The 16,482-nt window shown below is 43.6% G+C and overlaps 1 pseudogene; it reads left to right on the top strand.

Annotated features, from left to right (window-relative positions):
* The first annotated feature begins 13,534 nt into the window (after positions 1 to 13,534).
* On the top strand, positions 13,535 to 14,839 carry LOC141117438 (beta-1,4-galactosyltransferase 3 pseudogene; annotated as a pseudogene).
* The last annotated feature ends 1,643 nt before the right edge of the window (positions 14,840 to 16,482 follow it).

Raw genomic sequence — 16,482 nt, 5'->3', positions numbered from 1 at the left:
ACCCGCATGGAGTTTGCTAAAAAACACCTGAAGGACTCCAAGATGGTGAGAAATAAGATTCTCTGGTCTGATGAGACCAAGATAGAACTTTTTGGCCTTAATTCTAAGTGGTATGTGTGGAGAAAACCAGGCATTGCTCATCACCTGTCCAATACAGTCCCAACAGTGAAGCATGGTGGTGGCAGCGTCATGCCGTGGGGGTGTTTTTCAGCTGCAGGAACAGGACGACTGGTTGCAATCGAGGGAAAGATGAATGCGGCCAAGTACAGGGATATCCTGGACGAAAACCTTCTCCAGATTGCTCAGGACCTCAGACTGGGCCGAAGGTTTACCTTCCAACAAGACAATGACCCTAAGCACACAGCTAAAATAACGAAGGAGTGGCTTCACAACAACTCCGTGACTATTCTTGAATGGCCCAGCCAGAGCCCTGACTTAAACCCAATTGAGCATCTCTGGAGAGACCTAAAAATGGCCGTCCACCAACGTTTACCATCCAACCTGACAGAATGGGAGAGGATCGGCAAGGAGGAATGGCAGAGGATCCCCAAATCCAGGTGTGAAAAACTTGTTGCATCTTTCCCAAAAAGACTCATCAAACGGGGCTATAGTATATATATACTATAGTAATTGATAAGGTCAGGGATTTATTTTTCTCACTTAATATGATGACTACATGTAAATCTGTTTTGAATGTAACTTTTTGGCTGTTAAACTCTGCTTTTGTTTTCTTGTAACTGTATTGCCATGGTGTTGAAGCTTGTGTTCGTAGCCCAGGTGACTCCTGTTGTTGTTTACCCTTGCCCTGTGTGGGGGGGTTGTGCTAATGCTATTGTTTGTATAAAAGGCCTTGGAAAGATTAAAGAGCAGCAGTCCATTATGCTCAAGAACTGATACACGGATTTCTGACTCTGTGTCTTAATTCCTATATGAAGCAATAATTTGGCAAAGCAATATAAACTATAAGCAACTTATTTAACAGTTGCATTTAACATTTTGGCGCCCGGACGAGGAACTCACCGATGATACTACAAGAGGTGGATGAGCTACGCTGACGGAACCAAAAGACAGGCACTCCGGGAATCACAGATCAAAAAAAAAAACCTGCGCAGGTAAGAAAAAGCTTTATTTTTCTTATATTCTGTGCTCCCCTGATTTGTGCCTATCCGTTCTGTCAGTTACGGTTCTCCTGGTTTTAAAACACCAGCCTCTGTAGTGGTGAGTCTAGAATTACTGCATATTTTCGTTTATATTGCTGGAATTATTTGTTTGTTTTTGTTATCTGTGTTTGTCTTGTCTGTCTTGTTGAGAAAGTGAATGAGCCTTGTCAAGGATGGTATGAGTTAGAAGGGGATTGCCGAACTAAGCAACGGAATGCGCCTTACCTCACACGATTGGGAACCTGAGGGCTTGTGAGCTTGGGGGTCTGACGCTTATGCTTAACCTCACATCTAACTCATAAACCATAGACGGGTTGAGAGTATAAGCCCTGTCTGCTCCATAAAGCAGGGATAAGAGTGTATGAGAGGGATTCCCAGATACGAGGGGGGAATAAGGTCTCAACAAAGTCCCGAGATCTAGTCGGATACCTGGCCACTTAAAGGAATGCTTGTATATGTTGTAGCCGCATTTTTGTATATGTTGTAGCCGCATTCTGGTTTGTTATTGGGCTAGCATATAAAGTAATTATTTATTTTTGGGCTAGCATATAAAGTAATTCGGTTTCAGAAATCTCATTCCGGAGAGGTTTCTAGAATTCTAGCACCCTAGGAGGAAGGCAACGAGGAACTAGTGTAACTTAGCTGGTTTGCTATTGGGCTAGCATATAAAGTAATTATTCATTCTTGTATATGTTGTAGCCGCATTATATTGTACACTAAGTGTCCCACACGCTACCTAGGCAGGACTGTTAGAATGGGCCAGAGGAACACAAAACCCCGTCAGGGAATTGTGGCGCACTATACGGTGCCACAGATAATTAAGAACATTTATGGGAAAACCGAAGCACAGGACTTAAAGGATGTCCTTCGTAAATTTAAGGTGAAAGGAGCAGCGGGCTTAGACCCGGATGTATGGAGTGAAATAAAAAGGGACAGACAAGGAGAGGTGTTAGAGAAGCAATGGATGCGTCAGGTTCAATGCTTAATTAAGGTCTCAAATAGAGCGAAAGAAGAGGGGTGGAAGTATAATCCAGATTGTGATGGTTGGGATATGAAAGATAGAAGAACAAAAAATGTCGAGGCTCCCAGCTCAGCCATCCCACCCCCATACACTGACGTAGAACGCAAACCACACAAGATATATCCGGTACTTGAGCGGAGAGGATGGGTTTGTCAGGATTGTGGAGCACAAAACCCAGAATGGGCAGTAGAATGTGTGCATTGTGGGGCACAAAAACCTCATCCAGAAACTGTAGCTCCCGTACGCACTGATACACGCATTGTTCAGGTAAACAATCCAGAATTTGGACAAGCAGCCCATCCAAATGCCCCACCTACTGTCACTCGTAGAATGCAAATAAGGACTTGGGCACCATGGTCGGCAGACACCCTTATGGCATTAATACAGAGCGCCCCAGACCCGGTAGCAAAGCCAGCTGCTTTTTGTAGATTTGTGACACAGTTAATGAATACACATGAAGCGACCTGGCAGGATGGGGAGGATCTATGCAGACACAAAATGACTCTGACCCTGTTTAACCAGTTTATGACAGAAACAGGTCCACACAGACCTGCAGGACAAGTTGATGGGGATGGCAACCTGGAGGCAGGACATGTCAGACATATAGACTCAAGGGCCCCTTTTATTGCTAGATTAGAAGCTTTTTGTCAGGCAAAACAACAGGAGAGGGGGTCCATATCACCCATGAAGCAAATGCCAGGACAGACTGTATCGGAATTTTACTTATCTATGGAAAGTATGATGGCAGATGAGGGATTGGACTTGGCCCTGCCAGTCACAATCCGAGCCTTCAATAGACAATTTATGGAGGGATTAATTCCACAGATAAGTGAGAGACTGAAAGCCTGCACACCAGAGTGGAGGGCAACTAGAGATAGAGGGACGTTGTTACAAAAAGCGCAAGGCATAGAGGCGGACTTAGCAGAAACCAAAGGGAGGAAATCTCATGCTATCAACGCACTCGGGGGTCCCCAAGAGCAAGGTAGAGGTTCCTTTCGCAAACCCCTTACCTGTCACTACTGTAACAAGATTGGTCACATCAGACGCAACTGTAAGAAAAGAATAAGGGATGAAGGAGAGGAAGGTGTTGATTCTCCAGTTAATCAGAGAAGGAACCAGCCCAGGGACAACAAAAATAGTCATATCAGGCAGCAGGGAGATGGTCCACGAGCATGACTCACCCCGGTTTTAGAAAAATCCAAAACAACAATGCTTAAGACAAATATAACGGTTGGTAATAAGAAAATCTCTTGTTTAGTCGATACAGGAGCTTCACGCTCGTTACTTTCTGACTCTGAACTACTCCCTGGCCAAAAATCACCTGACACTTTACTAATAACTGGATATGATGGCATTTTAGCCGACGCCCCGCTTACAAAACCTCTGAAAGTTAAAGTAGGAAACCACATGTTCCTTTCACGCTTTCTGGTATCCAGAGGAGCCCCCACTAATTTGTTAGGAGCTGACATTTTGCAGAAAATAGGAGCTAACATTACCTATCACACAGATGGCACTGTCACCTTAGCTATAGGGGATAATCAAGAACACATGGAGATGTGTAACCTGATACAATACCTAGAGGAGGAATCGGAATTGTCCGGTACACCTCCTTCAGACTTAGATCAGATTTTGTCGTCCCTTCCAGGAGAACTATGGGAAAAACATCCAGCTGATGTTGGACTTTTGCCCATACCTCCGGTTACCCTACAGCTGATTCCAGGAGCAGTGCTTCCTCAACAAAAGCAGTATCCACTTAGTGCACCTCAAGAGACGGCCATAGAAATGCAGGTCCAATCCTTCTTAAAAAGTGGAGTTCTAAAAGAGGTAAAATCACCGGCAAACACTCCCTTGTACCCGGTTAAAAAGAAATCAGTAGCCGGTAGTCCGGTTAAGTATAGAATGGTCCAAGACCTTAGAGCGGTCAACAAAATACTAGCCCCGATGACACCTTTAGTACCCAATCCACATACATTACTGTCACAAATACCATCAACCAGTATGTACTTTACGGTTATAGATTTAGCGAATGCTTTCTTTTCCGTCCCGCTTGCTGAAGAATGCCAACTTTGGTTCGCATTTTCAATCAAAAATCGGCAACTAACCTGGACACGCCTACCTCAGGGTATGGCGCATTCACCTACCTTGTATTCGCAAGCATTGCAAACAGTGTTGGGAGAATGGGTACCACCAGATTCCTGTGTATTGTTACAATATGTGGATGATTTATTGTTATGCTGCCCTGACAAGGAAACTTGTTTGGCCACCACCCTTAATTTGTTGCGATTTTTGGCAGAAAAAGGTTGCAAGGTTAATAAGAAAAAGTTACAAGTGTGTCAGGAAAAAGTTATCTTTTTGGGACATTGTATATCACAGGGTACGAGACATCTCACTGAGGAGAGGGTTCAAGTGATAAAGGGAATGTTACCCCCACGGAATTTCAAACAATTGCGTATGTTTTTAGGTATCGTGTCATATTGTAGACAGTGGATACCACATGCTAGCGCTTTGATGCAGCCATTATACGATTGTTTGAAAATTGTACCGTATATGCTTACAGAAATAGCTTATGAGTCGTTTATCACTTTGAAAAAGTTGTTGATTTCTGCCCCGGCTATTGTTATACCAGATTACACCAAGATATTTAACCTGTACATTGCTGAGATCACTGGACATGCCACAGGTGTTCTGACACAGGCACATGTAAAACAAAGACCAGTCGCTTACTTTTCAGCAGCATTAGATCCAGTATCTAGAGGTTCACCGTCTTGTGTACGGGCGGTAGCAGCAGTGTCAATTATCATAGATAAGTCATCAGAGATTGTTCTAGACAATCCAGTCGTAGTGCATACCACACATGACATACATGCAATCTTGTCTCAGGTACAGCCCAAACACATTTCAATGGCTAGGCAATTAAGGTTACAGTGTACTTTACTCTTACCTCCAAATGTCACTTTTCAGCGCTGTACAACCTTAAATTTGGCTACCTTTTTGCCTCTTCAGTCACCAGATTTGGCAAGGGGGAATGATAGTGCTAATAGTACTAGTGAGAAAGGAAATGAGGTACCTGACACTCTTTTGTTTAAACAAGTAGATGAACACGATTGTTTTCAGCTCATGGAACAGGAGACAATGGGATTCCCACACGTTACAGATACACCAATTTTAAATGCTGAGCACACTTTGTATATAGATGGTAGTAGGTTTGCTGATGACAAGGGTAAATATCACACAGGGTATGCTGTAGTGACTGATACGCAGGTAATTGAAGCACAGGCCTTACCGGCCCAAATGTCAGCACAGGAAGCAGAATTAAAAGCTTTAGAGCAAGCCCTAGAATACTTAAAAGGACGAGAAGGGAATATTTACACTGACTCTGCCTACGCTTATGGTGTAGCGCATGATTATGGCCACATATGGAGGGCTAGAGGTTATCTGACAGCAGCAGGTACACCTGTAAAACATGGAGAAGGGATTAAGAGAGTCCTGAACAATCTTCAAAAGGTTAAACGAGTAGCCATTATGAAGATAGCGGCACACACGAGCGCAAAAACAATTGAGGCAAAAGGAAATGCATTTGCAGATTTGACTGCAAAACAGGCAGCTCTAGGGGAAGGAAGCCCTGAGACCTTAGCAGCGGTAGAGGTGAGTATCCCAGAACCAACATGGCAGCAGCTGAGTAAATTACAGGAGCAAGCAGGGGAGAGCGAGAAAGATAAGTGGGTCAGAATGGGAGCAGCAGCAGACCTTGACAATGTATGGAGGGAAGGGGGCAAAATATGCCTGCCTGCCTCTCTGTACCCAGCAATGGCAGCGGCAGTTCACCTACCCACACACGTCAGTTCCAATTCCATGTATAGGATTGTGAACCAAGGATGGCTCGCCCCTGGATTCAGTAGTACTGCAAGAAACTACTGTGCAGCCTGCCAAATCTGTCTCCTGAATAATCCAGGACAGAAAGTGAAAACCCCACGAAAACACCAGGTCCGGGCCCAATACCCCTTCCAGAGACTGCAGATTGATTACATACAAATGCCTAAGAGCGGCCCTTTTGAATTTGTCCTCGTGTGTATCGATTTATTCTCAGGTTGGCCCGAAAGTTATCCAGTAAAATCGGCTACAGCGAAAGCCACAGCTAAGAAACTGATCACTGAGTTAATACCTAGGTTTGGTCTTCCTGAAACCATAGAATCAGATAGGGGGACACACTTTACAGGAGAAATCATGCAGAATGTGATGACCATGTTAGGGGTTCAACAAAGTTTTCACACCCCTTACCACCCACAGAGTTCAGGATCAGTGGAGAGAGTAAATGGGACAATAAAGTTAAAAATACAAAAAGCCATGCAAGAGTTAAACAAGCCTTGGCCAGAATGCCTGCCTTTGGCTTTGTTCTCTATAAGGTACACTCCAACAGGAAAGACAGGATTATCCCCATATGAGATACTTTTTGGGAATGCACCTAGATTGGGTTTATACTTTCCACAGAGTATGCAATTGCAATGTGATAGTTTGACTGCATATGTGATACAATTACAACAACGTCTAACTAAGATCCACAAAAGTGTGTATTCTTCTCTTCCAGACCCTAATTCAATAACAGGTACACATACGCTGCTACCAGGGGATTATGTATATGTAAAGAAACACACCAGAAAGACATTGGAACCCAGGTTTGAAGGTCCTTACCAAGTACTCTTGACCACAGCCACCTCAGTAAAGCTGGAAGGAAAACCTACCTGGATACACGCATCACATTGCAAGAAACAACCCGAGAAAACAACATGATGAAATATCTACTTACATATTTTTTGTTGAAGATTGTTGTTTTACAAATATATGCATGGACTCCTGGTATTAATGTACTTGAGGTAGAAGAAACAATGACTTTTGAATGGAGTATAGATGATCCTAAAGTAGCAAATGTATCAGGATATGAGATAAATAAGGATTACACTGTGGGTAATTATACTGTTGAAGGACATAGGCGACCATTTCATGTAGATGTAGGTATAGCATGGATACAGGCAGACCCCCTCTCAGAAGTAACCGTAACTTTCCAGTGGAACGATAATATGGGTTTCCCCTTTAACAATAGTAAGAACCATAGGTGTCATAAAATATCCCTTTCACAGACATGGAAACAAGCCCGGGAACGGGTAGTGGGACAAATGTACCAAATATTAACAGTCATGGCAGAAGGAGGGAATATAACCGAAGGGATGTTTAATCTGACAGATATTACCGTTAATCAATCCAGTACTTTCCTCTGTGCCTCTTGGTGGAGGGAAGAGAGAAATGATGGGTGGTATTGGAGTGCAGAGGCCTATGGGTTTCACATACAAATGGAGGAAGAAGTAATGCCAACAATTGAATCTTCCATATTAACACCCGTACCAAACACTTGCATAAATGTATCAACATCACAACAGAAAACAAAAATAAAATTCAATATCACCTTTCCCTCAATACCAGAGTGTAAGTATAAGCGAGAATGGTACGACACACTATTGGGACTGACAGGTACAGGGATGGGAATTTTAAACTCGGTCGAGATAGAAGAAATGAACAACAGATGGAAGCATGCAGGGGGGCACATAGCTGACAGCTTGACTATCACAAGCAAATGGTTACCCACCACTTTTGAAACCCAATTGCAAGAAATACCCCTATTACAATTTTTGGGAGGGTTAATAAATCACACGATAGGAGCAGAGCTCCAGCTGTGGAATCAAAATCAACAGTTTGTAAATTTCACACAGTGCTCTTTTAACCTCTTATCCTATCATATACAAATAAATAGGGCCAGGACTGAACTACAGTTGGGAAATTATCATACCTGGATGAAATATTTTAAGGGTTTAACTGACGATGGTGTATGGTTCCAAGTAAAAGGGGACAAGATAGAATGTGAGGAGAAATGGTGTGTAGGAAGGTTTGAAGCATACCGGGTAGCAGATGTAATGGAAATGTGTAAAATAGTGGTTATGCCACTAGTAATTAAAGACGAATTTTGGTATCCAGAAATATATGGGAAATATGTAGATAAAGGAAACAGAACCCATGATTTAACTCTATGTGAAGGAACTAATAAGGGAATGGTATGTGGCAGAAGTTCCCCAGTATATGAGCCTTGTTTGTTAAAATACCAAACTAGCATATGCAAAATGCAAAGAACACCGATAAATGTGAACAATAGATTCATAGAAATAGGACCCCAGCATATTTGTATCATTACTAATGATAACCGCACCATGTCAGCATTAAATAAATCGGCGCCGTTTGCGGGATGTATAAAAAAGATTAAAATATTACAATGGGGTAACGACACCTATCTTTTTGAACCAGACGCCGATAAGATATTCTCTTCAGTCTATGAGGTACATAATCTCACTGACACTACACCCTTTATAATTTCTTTAGAACCACTAAAACAGGTTTTGGAACAATCAGAGTTGTTAAGACAACACATAGAAACACTAGAACATACCCTACAGAATAACCTCGTATCCGCGATTATTGACAAAGGTAGACTAGTACATCTTTCCTCACAGATACAACAGGATACTGCACCACATTGGTGGGATATATTTAGTGGAATGTCTTCAACAGCAACCAATACCTTTCACTGGTTGTTAAGTCCAATGGTAATTATTATTCTAATATTAATATCACTTACAATCACGAATATATGTGTATACAGGAAAATAAATAGGAAAATTAGGAGAATAGACAGGGAATACCGATAAATGTGTATTGACATCACCCTACTCCTATAAAACTCCTCTTCTTGAATTTTAAGATGTTGGTAATACCTAGGGGGATGGGTTCTACCCCTCTGACAACCCGCGGTCAGGGAAAGGACTCTGGGGAAAAACTGACTAGAACTTATTCATGAGGACCCAGGGGGAAGGAGAGGATGATGTCAAAGGGGGAAATTGATAAGGTCAGGGATTTATTTTTCTCACTTAATATGATGACTACATGTAAATCTGTTTTGAATGTAACTTTTTGGCTGTTAAACTCTGCTTTTGTTTTCTTGTAACTGTATTGCCATGGTGTTGAAGCTTGTGTTCGTAGCCCAGGTGACTCCTGTTGTTGTTTACCCTTGCCCTGTGTGGGGGGGTTGTGCTAATGCTATTGTTTGTATAAAAGGCCTTGGAAAGATTAAAGAGCAGCAGTCCATTATGCTCAAGAACTGATACACGGATTTCTGACTCTGTGTCTTAATTCCTATATGAAGCAATAATTTGGCAAAGCAATATAAACTATAAGCAACTTATTTAACAGTTGCATTTAACAGTTCATTCCCCGACTTAGTTGGGGTAGGCGGAACACTTTGGTGGGGGTGGGTCAGCCACGCCTCTTGACCTTTGGAGGAGGTCCCTATTCTAATCCCTGAGTCCTAACCTTGTTCTTCAAGGGGAAACCCTAACCCTAATGGCATCCCAGTCTTAGTCCGTAGGGTTCAATATTGAGTTGGCCCCTCCCTTTGCAGCTATAACAGCTTCAACTCTTCTGGGAATGCTGTCCACAAGGTTTAGGAGTGTGTCTATGGGAATGTTTGACCATTCTTCCAGAAGGGCATTTGTGAGGTCAGGCACTGATGTTGGACGAGAAGGCCTGGATCGCGGTCTCCGCTCAAATTCACCCCAAAGGTGTTCTATCGGGTTGAGGTCAGACCAGTCAAGATCCTTCAACCCCAAACTCGCTCATCCATATCTTTATAGAAAAAAAAAACCCTTTGGTGGGTGGGACTTTTAAAGTGACCAAAAACAGTATTTTTTCATGTAAAAAAATAGTTTATTACAAAATAGTATATACAATAAAAGACTTTAAGTCATCAGGGACAGAAAAGCGCATAAACATTTATATAAATTATGATACATATACAGACTCGTGTAGGCTAATGGATGAACCTGGCTTTTTTCCTCTGATAGCAGTTTCATCATGACTTTACTGTACTGTTACAAATTGTTTTCTCATCTTTTTTTGAAAAGGCCACCTATGGTGTCAAAATTGGGGAATATCTGAATACGCAGTCCAAATGGGTTTATATCATCATCTCTGATATATTGATCAAAACTGTCAACATGCCAGAGAAGATGAGCCTTTCAACTAATTTAGAAAGCTGTGAAAAGAGAGCCATAATTTCAGGCTCCTGTGGAGAACACAAAAAGGCCTGTTCCCACTCCCCCAGGTACAAATTGGCGTAGGAGGGGGCACAACGGTCCCCATAGCTATGCCTTGTACCTGGAGGTAGTGAGAACCACCAAAAGAAAAAACATTATGTGTTAATATGTATTCTAAGGCTGAAACATTTCTTTTGATGGTTCCCACTCCCCCAGGTACAAATTGGCGTAGGAGGGGGCACAATGGGTCCCCATAGCTACTCCTTGTACCTGGAGGTAGTGGGAACCATCAAAAGAAAAAACATTATGTGTTAATATGTATTCTAAGGCTGAAACATTTCTTTTGATGGTTCCCACTCTCCCAGGTACAAATTGGCGTAGGGGGGCACAACGGGCCCCCATAGCTATGCCTTGTACCTGGAGGTAGTGGGAACCATTAAAAGAAAAAACATTATGTGTTAATATGTATTCTAAGGCTGAAACATTTCTTTTAATGGTTCCCACTCTCCCAGGTACAAATTGGCGTAGGGGGGCACAACGGGCCCCCATAGCTATGCCTTGTACCTGGAGGTAGTGGGAACCATCAAAAGATAAAACATTATGTGTTAATATGTATTCTAAGGCTGAAACATTTCTTTTGATGGTTCCCACTCCCCCAGGTACAAATTGGCGTAGGAGGGGGCACAACGGGCCCCCATAGCTATGCCTTGTACCTGGAGGTAGTGGGAACCATCAAATGAAAAAACATTATGTGTTATGCGTTATGTATTCTAAGGCTGAAACATTTCTTTTGATGGTTCCCACTACCTCCAGGTCAATAATGACATAGAGAAGATTTACACACAGTTAAAACCTTTTGAAAAAATTTTCTCCACACAACCTCCGCTCACAGGATATTTTCTCTTTTCCCCACCATTCTCTGTAAACCCGAGAGATAGTTGTGCGTGAAAATCCCAGAAACACTCAGACCAGCCCGTCTGCCACCAAAAGCCATGCCACCTTCAAAGTCACTTCAATCCACTTCAGTCACTTTACTGACCACTACTCTACTGCTTACCACTCTCAGGTTGACCTAACTGCATTCCCTCTTTGACCCCCTTCTCAGGTTAGTCTGCTGGAGGCCCCCCCGATTACTATGGATAATATAAAGAGGCCATGATGCACCTTTCGCCTTCTAAGGCGCTGGGGTTGGGTGGACTTCCTCTAGAATGTTCTACTCAATTCCGAGAAGTTATTGTCCCAAGACTGCAGGAATCACTTACACATATACTTAGGGTTGTCACTTTTTCTTCAAGCCAAACCCGAACACTTTAGCATACACCCATAGGCGTGCGCAGGGTGTGTGTTCTATCGCGTTGAGGTCAGGACTCTGTGAAGGCCAGTCAAGTTCCTCCACCCCAATCTCGCTCATCCGTGTCTTTATGGACCTTGCTTTGTGCACTGGTGTGCAGTCATGTTGGAACAGGAAGGGGCCATCCCCAAACTGTTCCCACAAAGTTGGTAGCATGAAATTGTCTAAAATGTCTTGGTATGCCGACACCTTAAGAGTTCCCTTCACTGGAACTAAGGGGCCAAGCCCAACCCCTGAAAAACAACCCCCACACCATAATCCCCCCTCCAAATTTCCACTCTAATTCATCCCAAAGGTGTTCTATGGGGTTGAGGTCAGGACTCTGTGCAGGCCAGTCAAGTTCCTCCACCCCAAACTCGCTCATCTATGTCTTTATGGACCTTGCTTTGTGCACTGGTCCAAATCATTTGGTGGAGGGGGGATTATGGTGGTGGGTTGTTTTTCAGGGGTTGGGCTTGGCCCCACTGCCCTACTGATACGATCCAATGCCAAACTCCATCCCCCAATAATGAATTGTGAAAAAAATGTAAACAAAAGAAGAAATTAAATTGTAAAAAAAAAGATATAAATACATTTGTAAAAATGTATAAATAAAAAAACTACTGACACTGTCCACTGCTTTACTGACACCGTCCATCCATAACCGTCAGCAAATATGCTTATAAAATAGTTTACCATTTTCCAATAAAAAAAAATAAATATGTCCCCGGATTTCATTTTAAAAATCTGCTCACCTTACCCCATTACGGTAAAAAACATAAATACCACCAAAAAAAAGTTCTATTTGTGTGAAAAAAAGAACCTAATTTTATTTGGGTACAATGTCGCACGACCGCGCAATTGTCAGTTAAAGTAACGCAGTGCCGTATTATAAATAATGGCCTGGTCATGAATTGGGGTGGGGGGGTAAAGTGGTAAAGCTTAGGGGAAAACCAAGTGAAAAACTATACAGTCAGTCTGAGGTAACTACAGCCCGGCCAAAAACTAAACTGACATAATACCCCCTGTTTAGGACAAAGGGGGCGACATGTGCGTCCTACTTGTGGTAATACATGAGAAACTACTGGGGGGGAGTTACCTGGAAAACAGACTGGGACTGGATTAGGACTGGATTACTTGGGACGGAACGGGAAATTGTTAAAATATCTTCCTAACCCCTGGTCACTTAGCTTGTCAAACCTAGGGTTGCCACCCATCCGGGATTCACCCGGACAGTTCGGGATTTGGAACCATATGTCCGGGTTTCAGATTGCCTGAAACCCGGACACATTATTCTGACCGGACTATGGCTTCCCAGCAGCCTCAGATACATTTGGATGAGAGATGCTGATTGCCAAGGGGTGAGTGAGCTCACCATCCATCCCTGTCTGTGACTGAAGTCTCCCCGCTTCTCTCTCCTGCCTCTGAGTGAGTACACTAAGGCAAATCAGGGTTCTCAGAGCACCCCTTACACCAGAGTTCCCCTTTACACCAGAGGCCACAGTGTTCCCCCTTACATCAGAGTCCTCACTGTGCATCAGAGTTGTGTTCTCCCTTAAATCAGGGTTCTCAGAGCACCCCTCATGTTAGAGTCCCCAGAGTTCTTCCTTACATCAGAGTCTGCAGAGTCCCCCCTTACAGTGAAAGGGAACTCTGTGAGTTCAAATGTAAAAAGGGAACTCTGTGGACTCTGATGTTAAGGGGGACTCTTGTTATTAACTTCATATGATTAGAAATGATATTTAATAGCAAAATATATGTAAAGTTTATGCAAATTGCTGCGCTCTGCCAAAGTGTTTAGGTTTGACTTGAAGCAAAGGTGGCAACCCTTGTCAAACCTGATTTTGTATTGAAGGTTCTGCCTGGAGACATCTCTTTCTATATCAGAGATAATTGTCTGGCACCACATAAGAAGACAATAAGAAGCTTTGCAAAGGTTGAGATAGAAACACAAACTTGCTGTCTGCCTGACTGTAGACATCCGTTTCTCCGTATTTATCTCTCGGATTTTGGCACCTGGGTCGGAGAGAACTGCCAAATGACCTCCAGAAATATATATTGCCTGCTGCTCCTTGTCTGTGTCCAGCTGGGGGTCATCACCTACCTGTACCTCAAAGGAGACCAAAAGATGACCACAGACCCCGTGAGTCCAGGAAAAAATGAAACGGAGCCTTGCCCGGCAATCTCGCCATATTTAAAAGGGCCAATCCATGTCCAGTTACCAAAATCCCACAGACTGGAAGACGTGATACTGGAGAACCCCAATGTGACCCAAGGAGGCCTCTACGAGCCCCCCGACTGTATCTCCAAAAAGAAGACAGCCATCATTATCCCTCACCGGAACAGAGAGAAGCACCTTAAATATCTCTTGTACTATTTGCATCCATTCTTGCAACGCCAACAGCTGAACTACGGCATCTACATTATCCACCAAGTGGGCAACTTCACTTTTAACCGTGCTAAACTCATGAACGTTGGCTTTAAAGAAGCCATGAAGGATGAGGCCTGGGACTGCTTGTTCTTTCATGACGTGGACCTCATCCCTGAAGATGACCACAACTTGTACACCTGTGATGGGTTCCCCAAACACGCTTCTGTTGCCATAGACAAGTTTAATTACATTCTGCCCTACCAGTTGTGCTTTGGGGGCGTCTCTGCGTTGACTCCTGAGCAGTATGAAAAGGTTAACGGATTTTCAAACTCTTACTGGGGCTGGGGCGGCGAGGACGACGATTTAGCGTCTCGAATTCAAATCAGCGGCATGCAGATATCTCGGCCGTCGGTCCTTGTAGGAAGGTATAAAATGATAAAGCATGCTCCAGACCAAGCGAACGAGCAAAACCCACAACGGTTCTACCTTCTGGGACAGACAGGGAGGACTTGGAGACAAGACGGTCTAAACACCCTCCAGTATAAACTGCTGTCCAAGGAGCTTCTCCCGCTCTACACCAATATCACGGTGGACATTGGAACAGATAAACTTGCTCCATCAAGAAGGTGAGACTGGGACCGGATGTATACCGGTCACTTTGCCCAATTTTCCAGACTCGTTCCTCTCTAACTCTATTGGCTTTTACTCATCCCAAGACATTGTAATCTTTATATATCTTTCTATCGTTCCATGATTAGTCCAACAAGTCTTGCTTGGATTAGTTTTTGTTGGTCAACCAATCACAGAAAAGTACAATTTTATTTAATTGGTTTGCATTTAATTGTTATTTATTTTCTCTTGTTTTCTTAATACAAATTTTACAAAAACAAGCAGTGCCTAGACCCCTTCTCATCAACGTATATCTAGATGGGAGAATGACGATGGGTTTACCGGAGAATGGAGGACGTGCTTCCAACTGGGCTAATCTTTCGGTTCCCCCAATTTCGATTGTGTAATATATTCTTCTGGTCTCTTTTATTGTCTTGTTGGAGAGACACCAAGACAACAAAGTACCAGATACATCACATCTACCATGAATGAACCCTTGCCCCAAGGTCTTGTTGAGTCCACATGAATTATGGTGGGGATGTACTGTACATCTACTGTTGGATAGAGAGTAGAAGGATTAGAACCCTATACAAGACCTCAACATGTATTTTCTGCTTTTGAAAGTGAAAAGAACCCACTATGTTGTTTTAACTGCTGTTGTTATCCAATAGTAATATAATGGTGTTGGTGTGGGTCAGTGCCGGAAATACCAGAGTCGCAAAGGTTGCATTAGTGAATGGGGGGAGAATCTCAAGATAGCAGGATGGGGGCCTGCAGCAGAACATGTGAAAGGGTCCTGCTGCAGGACCGTAAAAAGTCCTGTGACTTCCCTGCGACTTGCTTGCGATTTCCTTGTGACTTTTGTGATTTAACATTGCTGTCTATGGCACCAAAGTTGCAGAAAAGTAGTGCAGGAACTCCTTTTTTGTGTTGCTGCGACTTAAGTCGCATTGATTAGGACTGCACACAGGGCCAGGACAAGGGGTGGTTGCCCTGGGCACTAAGGTATCATGTGAGGTTGGGGGGCCACAAAGAGATTTGGGGGAGGGGAATTGTGTGGGAAGGGGGAATTTGGGGGGAGGCAGTGGGTAAGTATTGTAGCGGACATTTGGGGGTGGGGTGGGGGCTAAGATTTGTGATTTTTGGGGATTTGTGTTGGGATGGGAGATTTGGGGGGAGGCAGGGTGTAAGTATTGTTCTAGGAGGGGACATTTTTTTGGGGGGAAGTGCTAAGAGTGATGATTTACAGGGATTTGTTTTGGAATGGGAAATTTGGGGGAAGGCAGTGGGTAAGTATTGTTGTAGCAGAAATTTGAGGGTGGGGGGTTAAGATTGGTAATTTTTGGGGATTTGTGTTGGGATGGGAGATTTGGGGGGAGGCAGGGGGTAAGTATTGTTCTAGGAGGGGAGATTTGGGGGTGGGGGCTAAGATTGGTGATTTTTGGGGATTTGTGTTGGGATGGGAGATTTGGGGGGAGGCAGGGGGTAAGTATTGTTCTAGGAGGGAAGATTTGGGGGTGGGGGCTAAGATTGGTGATTTTTGGGGATTTGTGTTGGGATAGGAGATTTGGGGGGAGGCAGGGGGTAAGTATTGTTCTAGGAGGGGAAATTTGGGGGGGGCTAAGATTGGTGATTTTTGGGGATTTGTGTTGGGATGGGAGATTTGGGGGGAGGCAGGGGGTAAGTATTGTTCTAGGAGGGGAGATTTGGGGGTGGGGGCTAAGATTGGTGATTTTTGGGGATTTGTGTTGGGATAGGAGATTTGGGGGGAGGCAGGGGGTAAGTATTGTTCTAGGAGGGGAGATTTGGGGGTGGGGGCTAAGATTGGTGATTTTTGGGGATTTGTGTTGGGATAGGAG

The sequence above is a fragment of the Aquarana catesbeiana genome, linkage group LG13 (genome assembly GCF_042186555.1).
Source record: "Aquarana catesbeiana isolate 2022-GZ linkage group LG13, ASM4218655v1, whole genome shotgun sequence".
Taxonomy (NCBI): Eukaryota; Metazoa; Chordata; class Amphibia; order Anura; family Ranidae; genus Aquarana; species Aquarana catesbeiana.
Note: the sequence above shows the minus strand (reverse complement) of the source record. Positions and strands in the feature narration are given on the sequence as shown.